This window comes from Bombus vancouverensis, chromosome 5 (assembly GCF_051014615.1).
Source record: "Bombus vancouverensis nearcticus chromosome 5, iyBomVanc1_principal, whole genome shotgun sequence".
NCBI classification, from domain to species: Eukaryota; Metazoa; Arthropoda; class Insecta; order Hymenoptera; family Apidae; genus Bombus; species Bombus vancouverensis.
In genome coordinates, this window is record NC_134915.1 from 8,893,330 (window position 1) to 8,908,962 (window position 15,633).

A 15,633-nucleotide genomic window follows, 5' to 3' on the forward strand; every position below is an offset into this window, starting at 1 on the left:
TATATTACAGTATCCCCATCAACTTCACGAATAGCGAAGTCATACAAAAAAAGAAAAAGAAGAAAAGATTGAAGTGTGGGTGGGTTTCGAAGAAAACGTTTACGATCTGGCGTGCGCGCTCTCTCTATTTGTTTTTAAAAGGGACTCGTAAAAGGGACGAGTTCGGTCGGCCTGGTCGGCTGCCATAAAATGGCCAGTGGGTGTGAAGGGCTGACAGGTCGGGTTATACGGACCATCAAGGTTGCACAATCTGTCATACAGGGTATGGTGGGGGCGGCAACCTGTTGCTTCATTGTTACTCGGAGAACGTGCATGGTAGCCGTGCGCGTATAAACTGCCTTTCTCTAGCAGGCCGGAGCCACACAGAAGGTTATAATGTGTCGCGACTGTGTCGCGGCGTGTTGCACATCCGGACAGACTCATTTTCGCGGCGGTCGCGCGACGAGCTGCTGTTTGTCATCGTCGTCGTCGGGCGAAAATGCGCTTAATTCCCTGCTTTTCTACCACTGCTGTATATGCATGTACGTAAGTATGTACATAGAGCAAGTGAAAATGAAATGGTGACAGATACTCGTGAAAAGAAGCTGCTAGTAAACTGCTTCGTACTTGAGCAACTCGCTCACCTTTTCCAATTGAGATTAAAATGAAATACACGTGGACGATGTTTATTGCTGGCCTCACAATCGACGATACTCAATTCTTTCAAAATAATGATTACATAATCGTAGTGATATATCTTATTCCCCGTTCGATATTTTACGAATATTTCAGTCATAGTATCATAGTAATAATTTATTATATTGGTAACATTTAGCAACGTGTTCTTACGTATGTAACAGCGGCTGAAATATTCTTTACTCTTGACATTATCGAACATTCTCCTCGTTGCTTAATTGCACGTATCCAAATGAAACTTACTTCCTCCGTCTGTTCGCAGCAATCTTTTGCCCACTCCTATCACTGTCCCACGTCAACGTTCTATAGCAATAAAACCCACTAAACGCATACACAAGCCGATCATAACTGTTCAAAGGGTGAAGCCCATATGTAATTCCAAAAATTCTTCCAGTCAGTCCTCGTTAATATCACACATACTTGACGCAATCTTCGACGTTGGATCTAGGCTAGATTTAATCCCACAGCAGCGTTCCTCTCACGGGCATTAAAACGCATATAATGGGCGTCCTGTATTAAAGTGAACTGACGCGTGACTAAAGCGCCGCGACGTCTAAGCGACCAGGTGTATCGGAGGAAATTCCGATGACTCGTATACTAGGATTCATTAAGCATTAAAACATTATCCGAACGAAGGCGAAAGTAGCCAATTTCATGGTGCAGTGAACTCGATAAAGACACGGAATGCGTGTCCGCTATGGCCGCGAAAAGCAAGACGACGTAAATACGTCGGCATACGTAGCTATGTACATTTCAACCTGACTTTTTTCACCACGCTCCCTCGTTTTATAGAGCGGCATGTTGCGGAAAGTTATAACTTTTATTACATTTCGTACACACATGTATATGTATGTATGTCTATCTATGTATTCCATTAACGTTTCAGAGCCTGCCTTTTTTATATCGCGTTCGACACACGTTCGACAATTACGTCTCATAAATGGCGCAGAGACGTTTGGCAGTGATAGAAGAAGTAGAAAAACCGGTCGTATCGGATCGAGAATCACAAAATCTGCGGTTTATTCGATGTATCTTGATAAGCAATAAATCTAGTGCCGATTAGATATCCTTAATGAAATATAGAGAATAAATATTTTATGTAAAAATTTGGAGAAATTCTGTAGAGGGATTTCAATATTGCAAAAAACATAAGATAAAAATATGTAAAAAGATACGAAGCAAAGCGCGTCAGTGCACGAAGTTGAAGAAAAACTGGTCGCATAAGATGAAGAATCATAAAACGTGCAATCTGTTTAATGTAACCTAAGAACTAACGGACCGAGTATATGATAAATACTTAAATATCTTTGGTGAAAGATATAACGTAGAAACATAAAAATGCGAGGTAAAAACTTGCTTTAGAGATTTCAGGATATCGTTCTAAGAAAGTGTCGTAAAAGCCGAATATATTAACGAAGATTTCGTGATCGTCGCGATATAGCAACACCTTATTAAAGGAGAAAAATAATGGCATTTCTAATTGCAATCCAGCAGGTCGCTTGCAATACCTCTCAGAATGCACTGTTTCCGCGAGTTGCAGCAACCTAGAGCGTTTCCTGTTTCGCCATACACGCAGCTTCCGTCGATTAATTCACCTTAGCTGTGAATGGAACGTACGGTTTTTGCTGAGAATTGTTTCCTTCGAAGATTATCGCCACTACGTGTAAGGCAGGATTATTAAAGTCATCCAAGAATCAACATCTTAAAGTTCAATCTCGAATCTTGCACAGAATAGTCAATCCCGTTGTATATTTTGAGACACCGTTCATTCTTAACGCAATAACGGAAGAATGAGAAAATATCGTGTACTTTAGATCCTTTAAACCGGAAAAGACATTATCGCTAACAACGAGTCAAATTACTTTATTTACAAACCCGGATGTCATGAAAATTGTTCAGAAATTTCGCCAATTACAAAGCAAATTTCAATTGATTGAAATATTTCCGTGACTAAAATAGCTCTGCCTTTCCTTACGGTACTTTGTAAGTACTTAAATACATAATTGATCGGAGTGAATTGGCCGGTTTAAAACAGGTCACCTTAATACCTGTTGTTTAATCGATTAAAAAGTGGCTCGATTTGCTGCAGGTCAGAATTCGGTAAAAAGAAGGTCAATGGGCATCCCTTCGCAAAGTTCTCGAACAGGAAACACGGACGAGGCAAAAACGAGGCAACTTTTCGACAGAATGTATTCATTCGTGGTTTCGATCGAGGGTGACGTTGTGGCCGTCGAACCGTGAATCCTTACCGAGCCGGCTCCCAGGAGCTTGCTACTGACAATTTAATGAAACAAGACGTCGTGCTTCGACAAACACGCGACGAAAAGCCAATCACCCTGACGGAATTAATGCTTCCCCTCTTAGGATGCAATTATCGGACGATACTGGCGATCGCCTTGACGCAGTTGAAGGATACATAACGAGACAATTGTTGTTGACTTTTCTCTCCTTTCAGAAGAATGAAATTTCATAAAATATATGCTAGTATTCTTATCGAATAGATATCAATTTTTGATAGGAAAAATATTTATTGTTTTCGACATTTTGTTTTATGGACGTTATCTGTAATTAGCAGGAATTCCATTACTGGAATATTCAAATATATTCTAGTATTTTCATTGAATTGATTTTAATTATTTCCTTATTGATGATATTCGAGGACAACGTTATTTACGTACTGATAGTTTTAAATATAATACATACCGATTACATGTAGCTTGAGAAATGCAATATTGCTGACAACGGTAAAGGATAAAATGCAATAAATGTCAATGTACATAATATCTTTTTGATTGCTTATAGATTCCATATCCTTTTTGATACTAAATCGCTCATTTGATATAACGTATCAAGCTTCATTGAGTTCTACTGAATAATATTCTGTTTGCATTTTAACCGTCTAGATAATCTTTTTCTGATACTATATATATGTATAATATTTCGAAGTGAGTAATACTTTCAATATTTTAATAAACTCCGCTACTGCTTTTTACGTAACTTGCAAAGTATCTTCTATCGTACATTTTCTCTGTATTGACATTACACGAAGGGAAGATGGCACATATAATATCAATTTCATGTTAAACCAATGAAGAAAATATCCTCTCAAAATGTTTCGCGTTTATAAAACACTGAAACATAACATAATAATTAAAAACACCATATTTTCAGATTACATAAATTTCACTGCGCATCGCAGTAGGATTATATCCAATTAAATTAATAAATTGGAAATCTCATTATTAATGCTATTCCTCGAATAAAACATTTCCAGATGCAGCAGTAAACAACATAATTATTCCATCCGATCAACATCAAAACGTGCTCAGTTTCTTCGTCAGAAGCCTGCATTTCCATATTTATAACAAAAAATACGAAATAAAAATGTCGCTTTCTTTACTCCGCATGCGATCCGGCTCACGTAACGTTACCTTTGTGCGTCTGGATCATTACTTCGTTTGAATAGTTCACCATGGATCTATCCAAGGTAGGTCCGTAACGACTGTTGAGAAAGAGTACCGTGTGCCGCGAGTTTTTCTTCTCGAGCATTCGCTCTCTTTGTGTACCAAGGAATTTAATAAACGACACAGACTCGACAGGAGCCCGAGGCACGGCTTATTAGCCACGTACACTCGTTTAACTCGAGACCAGTTGACTGAGTTCGAAACGCCGAACTTTCGAGACTTTTCCACCCGTTAATACGCTACTCGAGAATTTCCCGTTTTCCGAGCGACGTTTCCTACGAATGTTCGACCACTGACGCGTTGCCTCTATAATAAACCAGGACAGATCTCGCGAGCTACGTCCAAATCCTCGGCTAGAGGATTAGATCCGCAAATCCTTCGAGATTTTCATTCTTCGGTGCAGCATATACACGCAGAATTTCTACTGATTGAAAACATGGAAATATATAGTAGCTATGAAAAATATTTGTACGCTATTGTATTTATCGCGCTATTTATATAATAATTAGTCAAGTCCAAATGCATTAAGTTTTGTATTATTTGTTAATACTTTCATACTACTACGAAGATTTGATACTGTTAAAAGTATTATTGTAATTCTGAAAAATTTCTATGCGGAATTATAGATTGGTCATTTTCTATTTTTCTAGCAATTGTAACGTTAATTTTCTTTTTAAAACGTTTAGTTTTTCAATCTGAAATTCTACTGTCCAACACTTTCGACGTCTGACTAAATATTACACGGGGGACATAATCTACTTAACCAGATTCACGAATAATGCGATTCATTTATAATCCATGGTACAATGATATCGTTCCTTTCAAAATAAATTTGACCATTTTATAATTGAGTTGGTAGTATCTTTTCTGAATAGTTTGTAGTATATGCTATTGTACCATATGAGGGAATGTTGAGACAATGATAAATGATAGCAAGCTTGGAAGCGAATAATGTCTCCGATTATGCAATCGAAACGCACACGTTGGCTGCCATTCAATTCTTTTGTATTCTTTCATCGTACCCTGACGGAAACCTATTCGTTTTTTTTCTAGTTACATTCACGTAGTTTTATTCACTTACCATCTTAATTACAGTGGTCCATTGTCTTGGTTTTCACATAGTCAAATATTGTCTGCTTAATCTACTAGGTTTATTTCTCGTAAAACTCACATGTAGTACGTTAAAAGGAACTATTTGCACGAATCGTGTTATATTTGACGAATTTTAGGCGAAAAATCCCATTGCTGATTGAAATTAAGAATTCAGTAACGTGCTTTACAGTTTTCAGAAAATTTTCACGGTAAGAGAAAAATCGGTAGGGTTCAAAAAAATTATGAACCAAAATGTTTTAATTTCGGGGAAAAAAGATCGGTGGAAAAATGTATCACTAAGATAAATAAAATCACTAAAGTCGACAAAGTTAAATTTTCAAATATTAAAGATTTTACTTGTTGTGTTTGTAGATAGTTTTTCCGATTCCACTGATCTAAGCTTTTTCCCTATACTGAAATATTGGCGATACGTTATTTTCCTAACTCTGGCAGACTGATTTTATCAAAGCGACAGAGAACTTAATTTTCCTATTTAGCGAGCAAAAGCAAGCAGTATGGTGAGATTCAAGAAGATGAATAATACAATATAATTTCGGAGTTGTTTATACGAGCAATCAATTACTGTTATATCACTTATACCATTACGATATTACATTTGCAACGCCCTATTTTAATCGATAAATAGATATTCGGAAATGCGACAAATAGGCTACGCTTGATTATCAAAACAGGCTATTAAGCACTCCATTAAGAAAAATCAAATAACATATTACCATCCTAATATTACGTACAGTACGTATTACCAGGAAAGGAATTAAAACAGTTGTATTTCGAATTGTAACATAATTCATATTAAACACTAAATAATCTCATTGTATAAAAGTAATAACATTCGACTCTTTGATATTTACCTTCCTCTTTATCTTTTCAAACGCCTCAAAATCGACAATCTCTCAGATATATCAGTCTTCCGCTAAAGATACGATACCGGAGAACCCATTTTCACAGAAACGCCCCAAAGAAGATTCATCCCCTTGCAACGCGTACCCTTTCACTCACCATCACCAAATTCAACCACGGCAACCCTTATCGAGGGCACAACGTTCGTTCGGCCCGGAAACGCTCGAAACTTCTCCCTTCGACGCACTTAAGAATCTAATAAACGGTATATCGCAACTGGTAGGTCCGGCAGTGGCACGCGTTAAGACTTCAAGCCGGCATAGCTTATTGGCTCGTCCATTGCCTGGTTTCTAGTTCTGGGCTGAATGGCGGAGTTTAAGGAGTTTCGCTGTTAATTCGCAGTTGGAGGGTTTTGCGCGGCTTGCGTTTCCACACGTACAAACATATACAGGGTGTCTCAGGATTTAGCAGCCAGAACCTGTCAGTATATTGTATAGATACGATCAAGCACAAAAATGTTATATACATGTGTATGAATGTAGGTCACGTAACAAGTTCGCTGCCATAGCGGATTGCAGCAAAACGTCTACCACGGGTTACATTTCTCTCCTCGCACTTTTGTACAACATACTTTTGTTGCGAGCAATAACTCGTTGAGAAAGTTGCCTGTTTAACAAGGCATTTCATAATATGAAATGAAATGCAAATTAATCTTAATCGTTTCACGCTCGATGTCGCTCATACAAAAATTTGTACTTTGTCAAATAGTTACTTGACTGAACGATTAAACGATAAACATATTTATCTGCAGGTGTAAAATTTTGCCGCATTGTGTCTTCTTTAAGAAAACTATCCGAAAGAATGTTCTGTCGCTAGTAATCGATAAACAAACAATTGTTCTCGTACGCTAAGAAAAATTCAAGAGCATCACAACGTGACGTTGAACGTGAAGCGAACTTACTGAAGTTTTGTTAACGCGAGGATCAATGGGTCGACGTGATAAAATCTTAATGAATGAAATACGATCTTAAATTACAGAATTCGACTGTTGAACCGTGGTACACCCTATATAAGCGAGGGGAAAAGGCCGTGGCGGCTGAGATACAATCTGAGCGTGGCTAACCGAAAGACGAAAAGGGTTGGTTCGGGTATCTGGACGGCATGGAAGCAGCAACTTGGCGTACGCCTAAGTCAAGTGGGCATAACCGTGCTCCGCCTACGCCGAGCGAGCGACTTGTTTGAGTTTGCAGTTGCAGCGGAGCCGACTGTGCGCGTGGCTACCGAAATGTAACTCCTTCGGGCGTGTGCCGGTCAAAGCATTGAAGAAAGACTGACTCTCGCTGGCTTTTTGTGCTCCCGGGACGAAAAATTTCAAAGGAAATGCTTTTCCTCGTGTCGACCGCTTCAAAAGACCGGCGTCTACTAATTTTAAGTAACCCACAATGAGAGAGAAATTGTTTATACGAAAGTTCTGACTTGGTTGGTTTGTAGAACGGGTTTGCAAAGGTTTTCCGAATAAAGTAGAAGAAACAGAAAAACAGGTTTGCTATATTTTTTGGTAATGCTAGTCATGTTCTACACAGAAAACACACCGCTGTGCTGGTTCTTTTTAATAATGCTTGATACAGAAAGGAAATTTGGGTAAAGTGTTCCGCATCCCATACAGTTATTTATGAAAGACACTCGACCCAGAACACAAGAGAGAGAGAGAGAGAGAGAGAGAGAGTGTGTGTATAAGGCTCGCTTCCGTTCTAATTTGTAGAAAGTAGTCGGAATCAAATGGCGCGAGACTACGCGACGCTCAAAGTGACCGCATGATAAAAACTTTTTAAACGTGGCGGTACCGCGAAAAGGTCAGTTTACGTGGCGGGGGAGAGAGAGTATTGATCCGGCTGGCCGCGGCCCAATTACAATATTTTATTGAACTATAACCACACACGCTTGTCGAATGCAGAAAAATGTTACTCCGTTTATCGCCTCGTTTCGATCATCAACGAACGATCATAAAGTGATACATGAAGATTTCCAGATTCCAAATGCCATTTATAACGTGAAAATTATAACACGCTAATTTATGGTTTAACGAGAATGACGTGATAATTTATTCTCAAGCGACTCATGACGGCTGTACTGGTTCAAGCTTCGAACAATCGGATGAATTTTATTGTTACAAATATTAGGAAACATGTATGAACGTGGTAGCTGGTTTCATCAAGATTATAAAAGAAAACCGTAAATTCAAAGTGCTACGAGGTCTTGGAAAACGCAACTCGGCAAGCATGCGAGAAATCCTGAGACATTCTTGCATTATCTCATGGTTGAACTCGAAGGTATGATGATTCATTACCACAGTACGGATGTTTATGTGCGTACGAGACAAAAGAAAAATTGCTATAGCGTTAGTTACGCTCTTGACTTTCTCACAAAATGTTATAGATTTCCACCTACCTCTAGAAGCCAATATCTTTTGACATATTTCATTGTTACAGACTGCGGACACATGTATGTACAGAGAAAACTTAACAAGATGAGTATAATGTATATAAGATGTTCAAAGTAGAGCACTCGTTACAACGTTCATAGGATGAGACAAATCCCTACATTCGTAGGTTCCGATTCTTCTTTCAATGATGATATTTAATATCGGCATTCCGCTCATTCGTCCGACTTTGACAAGCAAATCTACTTACGTGGCGCCATACCTATATTTTTCATTCACCAGCGATATAAAACTCTTAAATTCCTTTAAATCTCATAAAATTGTAGCATCTACATGGAAGAAGAAATACGAAAAATAACGAAAATAATATCGAGCAAATTCTTGAAATTCCTTTGCATGTAAATGCGATGTGAATCCGATAGATTCAATAATCTAAGTTGACTGAAAAAGAAACTATAGAGATTATAGATCAGATGCTACGTGAACGAAAATAACGATGTTACTACATTTCCTTTGATTTCTACAGATCTTGCAGAGATACATTTCCTTTGATTCTCACCGACAATTCACGAGAGCCGACGAGAAGCATCGCTAACGCGGTCCGAACAATTCTCGCTTGTTAATTGTGTCCTTATCACTCGAGATGAACGCATGAAAATGATGGAGCGCTTCGTTGCGTAACCATAATAATTGACGATGCACGCGTGCGATAGCGCACGTCGTACACGCGCATTGTTTTACACGGCTGGATATCAGAGACTCGTAAGCGAGAGCATAATAAGTTATTGCGGAGCCGTGCGAGCAACGACTCGACTAAAGTGGAAAGTTCTTGAGAGCCGGGTAAAGTCGACGCACGCGGTGTTGTAACCAGCCACTGGTGTGTACCTACGCGAGTCTACTCGAATTTCGGGAGTTCAGCTTGAGAGCACCGCGTGATTAATAGCGCAACTTAACGCTGCACTCGCTATAACGTGTGATTAATGCGCGTGAACACGATTAATCCGACTACTCGACAGAACCGTGTCTCTAGAGACATTTCCATCGTTTTCTTCCAAAATGATACGACTACGATATATAAGAGTATATAATAAGAACGTTTATTATCAAATAGTAAATCTATGAATAGAGCAGTTAGGACAAGTCCATACATTTGCGAGAAATTTGAAGATGAAAAAATAAAATATATAAAAACATATGAAAACTACAATATGATCTCCTTTCTATGGAAGAGCAATTTTTAAATTCGATAGTCGTCAATCAATTCCGTGTCGAAACTATCTCCTCGTTTGATTTTCCGACGAAACGTTCCTGTCACTTTTTTCCACATAGATCAAGTTAAACCACCGGAACAACTAAACTAGTGTCGTTTGTGTCTTACAAAATCGTGGATTTGTCTCCCATTTCCAAAAATGTCTGCACCTTCGAATCTATCAGATTATTCCTTTTTTCAATTACATTTGAAATATTAAAATATCTTCAGGACTTGTTCTCAGTTACAAACGAGAGCTTAAAATTGTCATATTTTTGGCGAAAGAAAAAGGTCGAGAGAGTGTTAGAAGAATGTCTCGAATAAGAACTAAAAGCGAGAGTAAGACTTCAGCGGGACAGAGTTGGAGAGATTCGGGGTAGATTTAAATTATGATTACATTATTTCTGCTTTATCATTAGCATTTCATTCCAAATCCCTCGAGTAAGAGTTGTGTAATCCAAAATTCCTACATTATCCCCGCTATTTAAACGAACGAAGGTTTCTCTCTTTATTTCTTCAGTAAGAGAAAATCATCGAATTAGCTTCACGCACGCGGGAGTCTTTACAAAGCCAGTGAAATGTTTTACGAGGATTTTAACACGATAATATACAAGTTTGAAAACACAGGAAGCAATCAGTCTTCGGCGGCTCTCGAAGAAATCATCCACGGAAAAGAGGTTCGAGAGTGATTACTCATGAAAGATCGCGATGATTAATGATAACTGATGAAGATGATCGAAGAAGCGCAAGAAGGCCAGGCTACGAGTGGAAGATTTCGAACGTGGCACAACAAGAAGGATAGATCTTTCCTGTCTGGTGTCTGGCTGTTGGAAGTTGATTGAGATTGTGCAGCAAGCTGATGTGTACAATGAAAGCCGTGCTGTTGTCCAGCGAGTGTGTTCAAGAGATTGTACCCTTATTAAGTTTCTTCGATCCACTTACATCGTCAATTTTTTATACTCGTCCATTATTAAGATTAATTTACAGAAATCCGCGCTGCACAATCTACTTAAACTATAAAGACCTTTATTTCCGATCTGCTACTCGATCAGAATGAATCACGTCACGTAGTTGCGCTTGATTTATGAAACACTTTTCCTCGGATTCTGCCAAACTTTTACGCGATACCACACGATACGCCCGGTTAAAATTGAACGATGAATTTTTCGCGTGTCCCGATACAACTTCCTTGGTCTCAGAAAATTTTTGACATAAAACAAAACCAAAGGTAAGAGAAAACGTTACTTGGGAATAAAATAAAGGAAGTAAAACGAGGAAAAGAGCACTTGGTCCTATTGCACGATAATCTATGAACTAATTGCATTGATAACAACGACAAGTAACAATTTGTAGATCGCACACTTCTCTTTCGTCATACGATAATTTGTCGTCCAACAGGATAATTAAATCCTGATCCTCAAGAGATGCATCTTACTTTCATGCAAATTATTGATACTGGTAATCTGACACTTGTAACATTTCGTTGATAATAGTAGTTGAATGCTGCAGGAGACAGGCTTATTATTAACAAATGAATATCATTAAATCGACAAAGTGGAAGTGTATAGACCGCTATCGCGGTTGTATAATTCATCATGGAATAGGATAACCACGGACATAAATTGTAATTTATAAAATTCGCTCTGGCAAATAGGATTTATCGTTACTCTTAGGCGAGTGTATTCATCAAATAGAACGTATTCGGCTGGCTCGTAATTTCTCCAATGTATTTCTAAAATTTATCCTTACTATTATGCAAACACACTTATTAATGTCGACAACGTGTAATTTCGAAAGTTCCGCTAATAATACTAGTGCAATCGTAAGAGACACCCTTAATATCGATAAATTTTGAGCTGATTCAACGCGGGCTAGTCGAATGCGAATTTTTACGAAGGAAAAAGAAGCTTTGAAACATAGTTATCAGCCGAATTAACGTCGCGGCTCCTATAAATTAAACATAGACGTGGATTAAAGAGGATGTAAATGCACGCGGATCCACGGCCCGGCTCCTAAGCCCGTCACGTCCGGAGAACCGGTTAGATCATACCCCGTTCCTCGTGAATCTTCTCTCTCTGTCTGGTTGCTCTCTTTTCAGTTCTCGCACGCGGTTGAAGTATGCCTCGCCATTATCATCGATGTTGCAGTTCAATTTTGCCTTGGCTGAAAGTGAGGGCAAGTCTGTCCGGCGTAAGTGAGAGGGCTACCCTGTGGTTAGGGTGTGACGAACGAGTGTACGTGTCAGCACTGCAAACCACCCTCATTTAATTTGCTGAGAGCCGCTGTATATCACCCACGCGCTCTCCTCCTCCGCACCTCAGTTTCCTACTGGGATCCAAGGCGGAAAACTTGCTGCCGACCGTCCAGTATCTCTCTTTGCTGTTTGATCACAATAAAGACTACCGTTTTCCCGCCAGCAGAGGTCAGCGAGAGATCGATCCGACCTAATCGCAACACGATCCAGGTTCGTAGGCTTCTTTCTATTACCAGCTTACGAGTCTTCCTCCTCCTCCTTTCTTTTTCGAGCAGACGGTGTTTGCAATGAGCGACGAATCGATGAATACCGGTTATATTGGGTTGGCGACTAAGTGATTGAGGATTTTTTCATTAGGTGATATTGACAAAATCCGCAATCACTTAGTTACCAACACAATATATTAGGTTGCCCGAAAATTTTTTTTCATTTTATAAGGAAATAATAGATGCATAATGTTTTTTGTTTTATATTAGTTTATTGAATTATTCACAAATATGATAATAGAAATATAACGAAATGGATCATACCTAATTCAATAAAATGATATAAAACAGTAATTGTTGTTCATCTATAATATTATCACCTTATGAAACGAAAGAAACTTCTCGGACAACCTAATATTAATCGACAGGAATAAATCGTCCAGATGAATAACACGAGTATGCATTTTCGTTTTTCTGTCGCAAGCATCGACGTAGGGGAGTTAGATCTAATAATAAGAGACCGTTCTGACAGGTTTTTCGTAGTTCGTAACGGATCACGATTCTTTCTCTTTTCTTTTTTTGTGAAGAGATAAGATAGATTTGCATGGATCGGCGAATATTAATCGTATCGAAAAGAACCACCACTCTTTCCAAGTTTATGAGGACTATCGGGATCGATGGGACATAACCGTGAGATGATCCTGCTTCCGTAGATTTCTTTTTGCTACCTGTTTATTCAACCAATCGCGGAAAGACGCAATCGCGAGGAAGCGCGTCAACGGGAGTCGTAAATTCCCGTTACGATTTGACAATCGACGCCACGAACTGATCGATCCCCTATTTCGATTAGTATAACACTTGATTAACAGTTCAAAGATATTATATAATTCCAACAACTTTGTAGAAAAGATAGTTACGCTGGTGCGTAGGGTATAAATTAAGTAGGTGAATGATTGAAGGGTGAAAACCCAGTAAAGAGATGTTGACTGTTCTAAAGATGATGAACCAGTTCAGAGATGTTGACTGACCTGTAGTCGTAGATCCAGTGAAGTCCGATGACGATGCTGTTGCAAAGGAAAACTCTTACTCGGTGGTGGTCGCTTGCGGGTGGAATCCCGGGAAACATAGGAAAACCCGTTTCCCCAATTTTTTGCCTGTTGGAGCAATAACCGTAAGGAACTTCTTGACTCGAAGATGTTTTATGCCAATTGACGGCCTTAACGGTAAATCAAAAGCTTGGTTTTATGACAGTTCCTCAGGATTATTGCGGTCCGCTTAATTCTATGTGTACAGCTGGTGGCCGCCTCAAACATAAAGAGTCACCGGACGAATCTATTCGTTCGAATCTTACGAAAGACCTGTTAGGACGAACGAAAGGTTGTTGAATAGTAATTTGATGTTCTCCTTTGTTTTTTATTTTGTGTAAGAAGCGTTAAAATGACTAGAAAGTTAGAAAGTTAAGTGAATATTAATGATATCGGAAGAAACGAATCATTCTGACACTTGGCTATTTATTGTCATCGGACGTTTAGATAGCTCTGTTATTCACACACACACGCGCGCACATACACTGCTGAGTATTCTGACTTGCTGTTTTACGACATCGTTCCCGTGGGGCTTAAATGACTTAAGAAACGAGGTAAACATAATGCAAGCCTGCCGCATTTGCGTTATTCATTTTATGATTCATTCATAGAAGACATTTGTAACATTTCACTGTATCATACACAGGGTGTTAGATTTTATTATTACCTTGTATTCTAATCTGTTGTTTATCCTGAACAGGAGAAAATGCTTTTACAGGGAATTCTTTTCGAAAATCTTCTCAATTCATCACACTTGTTGAAACAAGAGCGCGCCTGAGGAATAAAACACGTTATTCTTCGATAGGCAATAAATAAATAAAACCAAATAGGCAATAAATAAATAAAACCAAATAAAACGTATATACATTGAAAATGGATCAAAAGTTGGAATCAAATTTTCTCGAATAAAATCGATATTATTGTTATTATGACTTAATATTATTGTTGTTAGGACTTAATAATCCTCTGTATTGTATTATCATCGTTCTACAAGTTTATCCTATGTACCTATCGAATATCTTGTTTCTACATAACGTTTAACACAGATCGGATAATCGCGATGCTCCTCTGTGTAATTCCAGCGGAATGGTGGCCGCGACGTTCGAAGCGCGAGGAAAAATGGAGCAACCGGGTAACATCTGATAGAAATGTTTCCCGCGGCAAATTTCATTTCGTCGAATATCATTTAGTGTGAAAATCGCAAACTCAGAATTAAATTTACGCCGGTATTCTCTCCTCGAAATATCGTCTACTCAACGCGTGCTAAAATTAAGAACCGTGTCACATATTCAACCTCATAGGATGCGTTTATCCACAACATGTTAACGTCGATACGTTAACACCAAGGAACTGGCGTTAACTCTTAGGTTGGCAACTAAGTGATTGCGGATTTTGTCAATACCACCTAATGACAAAATCCGCAATCACATAGTTTCCAACCCAATATTTCGATATATACAAACTATTCTCAAAATTATGATAGGCTTCTAGAGAAAAATGAAAGTCTGTTTGTTTATCGAAACACGAACAAAATTCAAACACACGTAGATAGAAATTTTAGAATTGCAATAGGATTAAGGCAATCTTCTCCGAAGTAAAATTACGTATGAAGAAAATGTAACCGCATATGTTCAACTTACCTTTTCACATAGAATCACTGCCTCATCAGTTGTATCAGTTTTTCATTCCACAACTTCCTATACAACCACTTCATCCAGATTATACAGGGTAGCGGCTGTGCTCGGTTTAAATGTGTTTGCCATTGGATAGCAACAGAAAGGGTTACCCAGAATGTAACGAAAGGCAGATCTTTGAAATTGGATCAGCCAACACTACGAAATAAATGAAATAGCATGAATGAATCAGCTCGTAACTAATTAAACGACATACGTATCACCTTTCGACGTTATTTCGGTATATTTCGGACTTTTCGAAATCGGATAATTAATCTGGACTTACTCGGCGGGTCTACGAATAATTTTTGCTGGAAATTACAGCGGATGTTAAGCCCGCACGACCATTCTAATTAAATTTGCGGTGCCGTTTATCAATCTGAATGGAGTACGCGCGCGGGTGCGTGCCGTGCATTTCGCCCGTGTATCGCGATGTCCGTGCACGATTTCGAAAATTTCCATCGTCGCGTCGTTACTGTATTTTATAACGAGACCCGTTCCCGTCGTGTTCATTAAACGATAACAATGGTCGGTGTGTTAAAATATGACGACATAACTGGTGAAAAATTGAGGGAAAAATCGAATGGAAAGGTCGAATCATACATATATCAGATTTACAATGTTTTACTGTCCA

The 15,633-nt window shown here is 38.7% G+C and overlaps 1 long non-coding RNA gene across 3 annotated transcripts in view; it reads right to left on the reverse strand.

Annotated features, from left to right (window-relative positions):
• The window catches only part of LOC117161771 (uncharacterized), a 172,764-nt gene that overhangs the window by 46,541 nt on the left and 110,590 nt on the right, over nucleotides 1–15,633 (reverse strand). Inside the window, exon 4 of one of the 3 annotated variants that reach the window (XR_013058466.1) lies at nucleotides 14,990–15,158. The exons of the other annotated variants lie outside the window; for them this stretch is intronic. This is a non-coding gene — a long non-coding RNA (uncharacterized LOC117161771). Of the gene's footprint in view, nucleotides 1–14,989; nucleotides 15,159–15,633 lie in introns of those variants that run through there. 3 annotated transcript variants of the gene reach the window in all.